Source organism: Alligator sinensis, unplaced genomic scaffold (assembly GCF_000455745.1).
Source record: "Alligator sinensis unplaced genomic scaffold, ASM45574v1 scaffold647_1, whole genome shotgun sequence".
NCBI classification, from domain to species: Eukaryota; Metazoa; Chordata; order Crocodylia; family Alligatoridae; genus Alligator; species Alligator sinensis.
This window is the reverse complement of record NW_005842952.1, coordinates 90,053-96,052: the sequence shown is the minus strand read 5'-3', so window position 1 is coordinate 96,052 and position 6,000 is coordinate 90,053. Positions and strand designations below refer to the sequence as shown.

General features: G+C 43.7%; 1 protein-coding gene across 1 annotated transcript in view; it reads left to right on the top strand.

The window, feature by feature from the left end:
- The window catches only part of NOTCH2 (notch 2), a gene marked incomplete at its 5' end in the record, with an annotated part of 128,595 nt that overhangs the window by 37,405 nt on the left and 85,190 nt on the right, over positions 1-6,000 (top strand). The window lies entirely within an intron of this gene.

Here is a 6,000-nt window from a genome sequence, read left to right as displayed (position 1 = left end):
CTGTTTCACCAGCCTGTAACAAGGGGTGTCAGTGCAGTTCTTAGCAGTTGACTGTCGACATCAAAGCTGCTGCATCAAAAGAGGGTAAATTCCTAATTCTCTACTTCAGGCTTTGTCTAAGGTGTAGATATCTGACAGCACAGCTCTGTGCTGGGCAGGGGTGTGAAAAGGTTTGAATGCTGCATAACAGCTGTATTGGTAGAAGCTCTCAACATAGTTGCTGTTTTACCAGAAAACCTGTACTTTTCCTGGTATAGATTGTTTCCCTTAGCAGGGTGTGGGGTATATTTGTTACAGTGATACACAGTGCAACTTTGCTGGTTTTTGTCCATTTTGCAAGTATCCCATACTGGTGTTTCTAGACCGACAAAGTGGTCTTAGCGTAGACCTAGGTTTTCAATAGTGGGGCCCACAGATTAGATCTGGGGTAGGACATACAAGCGGGGAAAGTAGCTCATAGTATAGGAGTCTTCTGCTGCTGTTATGTCATTTCTCTTCTCTGCTTGTGAGACTGCTAAATAATGAAGTTACTGTAAATTGAAAAAAGAATGCCACTGAGCAGGTAGGAGCAAAACTTCACTCAAATTGTGCCCATGTAGCTACTGCAGGATTGTTGTCACCTTTATAGCATTAACCCAACCACACCATGCAGCTGAGCTCTGTAACAGTCCAAGTGGAGCTTAGGAAAGTATTGTGCATGATATAAGGAAACAACCTATAGGAAGCACTGCTTTATATTGAATCACAAAATTATTCTTTGCCCTCTAGCAAAAGCAAACAGTTGGCCAAATTATAGACTGATACAGCCACTTCTTGGCTTAGATTGCAGCTAAGTTTGAGCATGATTCCAGCACCCCCACTCTCCAGCCTTCCCAGTTCTCAATTCACAAGTAAAGGAATGGCCTCATAACTATAAGCTAGATCTGGAGTCACCTTATATATGAATTGGACATTTTTTTCATGAATTGTGTACTGGTTTGAATGCCTAACACTCTTTGCTCCTTATAAGAAAAGAATTAGGCTTAACTGCACTTTCCTACAAGGTTTAGTGTACAGTTATCAGAATTATTTGGTTAGATCAATTTTTAAAAAATAAGAACATTTGTAAAGATCAGCTGCTCAGACAGAATTAATGTGGGGACTGAAGGTTTTGAAGCTGTTTCCTGGTAAAGAACACCATTCTCACTGTAAACCAGTCATACAGGAGGGTTCTTGATGGACATTTTTAAATTTCTTTTAATCAAAATGTAAGGTGGATAACCTCTTTTCCAATATAAACCTCAGTTTTTGGTGTGTGCGTGTTTCTATCTCCACCTCTCTTCCTCCCCCGAGTCTCTGTTCCTTGTATGTACTCTGGAAATCTGTAAGAAGGGGGAGACTTGGAGGGATGGAGAGGACAGGTGGTGTATGAGTGGAGCACAGGAAGGTTGCAAAAAATTGGCAATTCCATTTGTATCTAAAAGCTTTGTTTGTACCAGCTACTAAATGTTTGTTTGCTGCAGCCTTTGCAAGCCCTATACTAATTTGGGGGTTTTCCTGAGCTTTAGAGTTGTTGAAGCACATGGGTGACCCCTTCATGAGCCTCTGAAACTAATGGTCCCTTGAGAAAGGCTTCTGTGTCTTCTGAGAGTGCAATGAATAGAGCTTGGCTTTGGGGATTTGAATTGGCATCAGCTACCCACCGTCTCCTTGGAAGGTTCAAGTGGCAGATGGGGTAGGGGTTTGGTGAAGATGGGCTGTGACCCTCTTAAGCCTTGTGGGCAGGTTGGGGCCATGTTTAAACTCTCAAGGCTTGCTGAATGTAGTTTGGAGCCATCTTGTTTACATCCCACCATCTGCAGGTGATGGATTGCCCACCTGGTGATCTTATGTGCATGAATGAGGTTCCCTTCCTACCTAAGGAGGAGAGCTCCAAACCTTGTTCCCTTTCCTTTATGGGACAAGTTTAAAGAAGAGGTTTTGGTTTAATTCCTTTAACTTCTAAGGGTCCCTATACACGAGCAGGGAGGCTGCTCTGATGCGCTTAATCAAGTCTGCTGGAGCATGGCAGTTACAGTGCTTCAGCAGCCTCCCGCGTCTTGTGTATCAACATCCCTGTGCTTCAAAATGGCGGTGGAGGCACTTTATCTAAAGCTCTTGGAGCCGCTCTAATTAAGGTGCCCCTCTCCCCTCCCCACTCCTAGAGCACAATTATAAATGCCTTAAGGTGCCACTTGGCCCTACCTTCTTCCTTAGTCCCATGATAAAGTTGAGGTTGCAGATTGATTAATGCTATGTGTTTTCTGGGGGGGTTGTTTGTTTTTGTTTTTTTTTACCTTGCAGGAGTAATAGCTTTTGAAACTCTTTAAACTGTAGAAACTGTGAGTTCAGAATAATTGGGAGCATAGGCCATGTGTAGACTAAACGAGGGGTGTGTGTGCACAACACTCTTTAAAGTGGGCTAAATGCTTTTGCACTGCTTTAATGGTGTTGGTGTTTGCATAACTTGGCGGCGTATTACGCATTAATTCCAGTCGCTGTAGGAAATTGGACGGCGGAATTCACCTTAAATGACTTGAGGGCACAGCAAACTAAAACTCCTTGGAGGAGTTTCAGTTTGCTGCACCTACAGCCGTGGAGCGAAGCACTGGACTCCGTGCAGCTCTGCAGGAAGCCCTTGGAGCCTGCCTGTCTGCCTAAGCCGTGCGGTCTCCCTCTGTTTCCGTCCTTGGCTCTGATGCCTCCTGGGCCCACCCGAGCTGGGTGCCTGTGGGCGGGTGCTGCCTGGGGGAGGGGCCGCTGCTGGTGCAGAGGGAAGCACCAGCACCGCTGCAGCCCATGAACCACTCTGCCCACTGGCAACTCACCCTCCCCTCCCTGCCGCCGGTAAGTCAGCAGGGTGTGTGCGCGACATGGGGGTTTAATCGGCCCTAAATTGAAGCAGTGTTTTTAAAAATCCACTGCTTCAGTTTAGGGCTCCCGTTTCGTCTACACATACCCATAGATACAATCACACGGTTACTACCACAACATACCATATTTTCTTGCATACCACACACCCCCCAAATAAGAAATGTACCTGTTTTTGGGAAGTCAGAATGACAAAAAAAAAAAAACGATGTGTCTGGATTTGAAGCTGCGTAGAGTAGAGAGAGAAACTAATTTTTAGTTCGCTTATCCTCCCTTTCCTACTCAGGAAGAAGCTGCAGTTTTAACCCTTTCACAGTTGAATTGACAGCACCTCTTGGCTAGATGGCCAAAAGCTGAAACTGTAGCTATTGCTAAAGACTGGGTAGATTTAGGATTTTGAAAAGAGTTAAAACCTCCTGCTTGGCTGCAAAATCAGAGGGAAAAAAAGGGTCCAGGACTAACTAACAACAAAATTGGTCAAAGAATAGTTTTAGTGGAATATCAAGACCATTACAAAAGGAGAGGGTTGTTAACACCTGTGGAATGAAGAGCAGTTAGCAGGATCAGGTAGACCGCAGTGAACCATTTTACTCCATCAGCACTGCCTGAATAGAAATGCCACTGCTGCTTTGTGTAGTTGGTTTTAAATTTTGAGTTGAGCAGGAATTAAAGCAGGATGTGACTGCACCTCTCTCCCTTTAGTTTGCTCCTGCTGGACTCTGACCTGTCTTTATGCAGCTGCTGGAGGGAAGCGAAGGAAAAGAAACAGCATCCTTTTTATGGCATCTCTGTACTTCTATTCTGAGTGGAAAATCAGCTTAACACAGACGCTCCAATTTTGAAGGACTAATTTTTGAACAAAAATGTTGTTGTATTCAAGGAAATATGGCAGTTAGCACTCAGATGAAATTACTTCTTCTACCAAGAATTAATTTGCCAGTTATGCTGCAAGAAAGAATTTCACAGTGGAGCTGCAGATCTCGTTACATGAATGCATCTGACTTACAGCAGAGTCAACCACCTATGTTGATAGACTGTAAAGTAGTATAAGAAACAAAAAAAAGCCTTTCAGGTTTCTCTGACATTTCAGTTTATTCTACTCTTCTCTTATGTCTTATGATAACATTAAAACTAGGGTTGGGTATTTGACCAGTCAGATAAAATAAAGTCAGTTGACCGGTCAAATTGTAAAAATAAATAAATTAATAAATTTGCCAACATGTCCAAATAATACATCGGAAAAGTACAAATTTTCCATTAAGAAATGTGTCAAAAAATATTTCTGTAAAGAAAACTACAAAAAATATAGTGTTTTTTAAAAAATTGTTATAATCTTTGGCTGCTTGCAAACACTGCTGCGCCCCCCCCTGTTTACCAGAAGAAGCAGAGCCTTACTTCAACCCAGCTCCGCAACATCTGTATAAATCAGGCACTTCAGTGGTGCTTTTTGGTGCTTTTTTCTAATAGCTGATCCAATCAGCTATTAGATAAAAGTGTCAAAAAGGCCCATTAAAATAGTGGTTCTCAAACTTTTTTGTACCTGGGCCCATTTGTAAACATCGATGGTCAGTCCTGCTCCAGTACCCCTCACTTTTGACCTGCTGCTGCCCAGGCCCCAGCCCCCCTGTTTGTGGAGCAGGGTCTGTATGTGTGTGTGTGGGGGTGGGGGGGGTGTTGTATGGAGGCCTCAAGCAGCCCCTTCCAGGCTGGAGTTCTGCCAGCATGCAAGGGAAAAGCAACAGTTTCCCAGATTTTTCTCTTTTAAAGGAGAATCTATTTTTAAAGCTTGTTCGCAACCCTTTCATGTATTTTTGTGACCATGGCTTGAGAAACGCTGCACTAGAGCGCCTGATCTATAGATGTTGGGAAAGCTGGGTGCAGCTAATGCACTGCTTCTTCTGGGCATGTGCTGGGCTCAGCATAGGAGCGCACTGAGTTTAAAGTAAAGCGCCATTTTCCCATGTCTGCAAGTAGCCCTTGACCACTCAAAAAATGCAGTCAATTGACTGGCCAGTTGACAATAATCAAAATGGCTGTGGAAGCCAGAAGTCCCCGAGGAGATCTAGAATTTATAGGATGCAACCCCCACCATTGCCCTGGTTACATGTTATGGATCTATAGGCAAACTTCTTGCTACTCCTGATTTATACAGATGTCAAAACCTGTAAAGTGCTGTACCATGTAAATTTGAAGTCAGTGGTTGGCAGACTTTTTAGGTTATAGGCCAGAGTGGCCCATTTTGGAGCAGAGGTAGGTGGGCAGGTGCTTGGGCCCATTCACAGCCACTGCTGCTTCTCCCTATGGTGATATGGGAAGAGTGCCTGTAGTTAGTGCTTCTCCCTGCAACAGCACGAGAAAATGACTGCTGCTGAAGCCCCCGCCCCTGAATGCTGCCAGAGCCCCATGTCTGCAGGCTGGATTAAATGGGTCTGTGGGTCAGATCCAGCCCACAGGCCATAGGTTGTCAACCCCTGTTCTAAATCATTGTACCAGTTCTGCTACATTCCTTTCTTATATGTAGCATTCAGTTGTCTAGTAGTGCCCAAACTACTTTTCAGGTGAATATGTAATTTGATTGTTTGCTTAATTTCTCTTTTATTTCTTGAGTGAAATTTTCTTTTTTAGAAATATGTTTATGTAGTTAGTGCTGCATAGGGACACTCCTGTCTAGTAGCAGGGGGGAGTAAGATGTGTGGTTTCTTCTGCATCCTGTGAAGATCGCTGCTGTATCAAAGAACCTAATGCTGAATCAGATTCCATCATGATTTCTCCTATTAGTAGCTGTTTGTGAGTCTGGATTCTTTGTAGTCCCACCTATATTGCTCTATAAATATGAAGTTCTCTTCCTGGTACCTGAATCCAGCTCTTGAAGTTGTTTGGTGCCTTCATCTTAGGTTTCCTGTCCCTGTAGTAGAGCTGTTATTCTGGGTTCATACACTTCATTGCTGGGGAATGCTCTGTTTTTTTCCTCTCCTTTACTCCTCCTGGTCTTTGAGGGGTCCACTCCTACCTTCCATAGTAAAAAAAACAAAACAAAAAAACCACCCCAACAACCCAAAAACAACCTTCCAGCTCCAGACCTCAAATTGCTCTGCGTTAGGTTATCAGTGT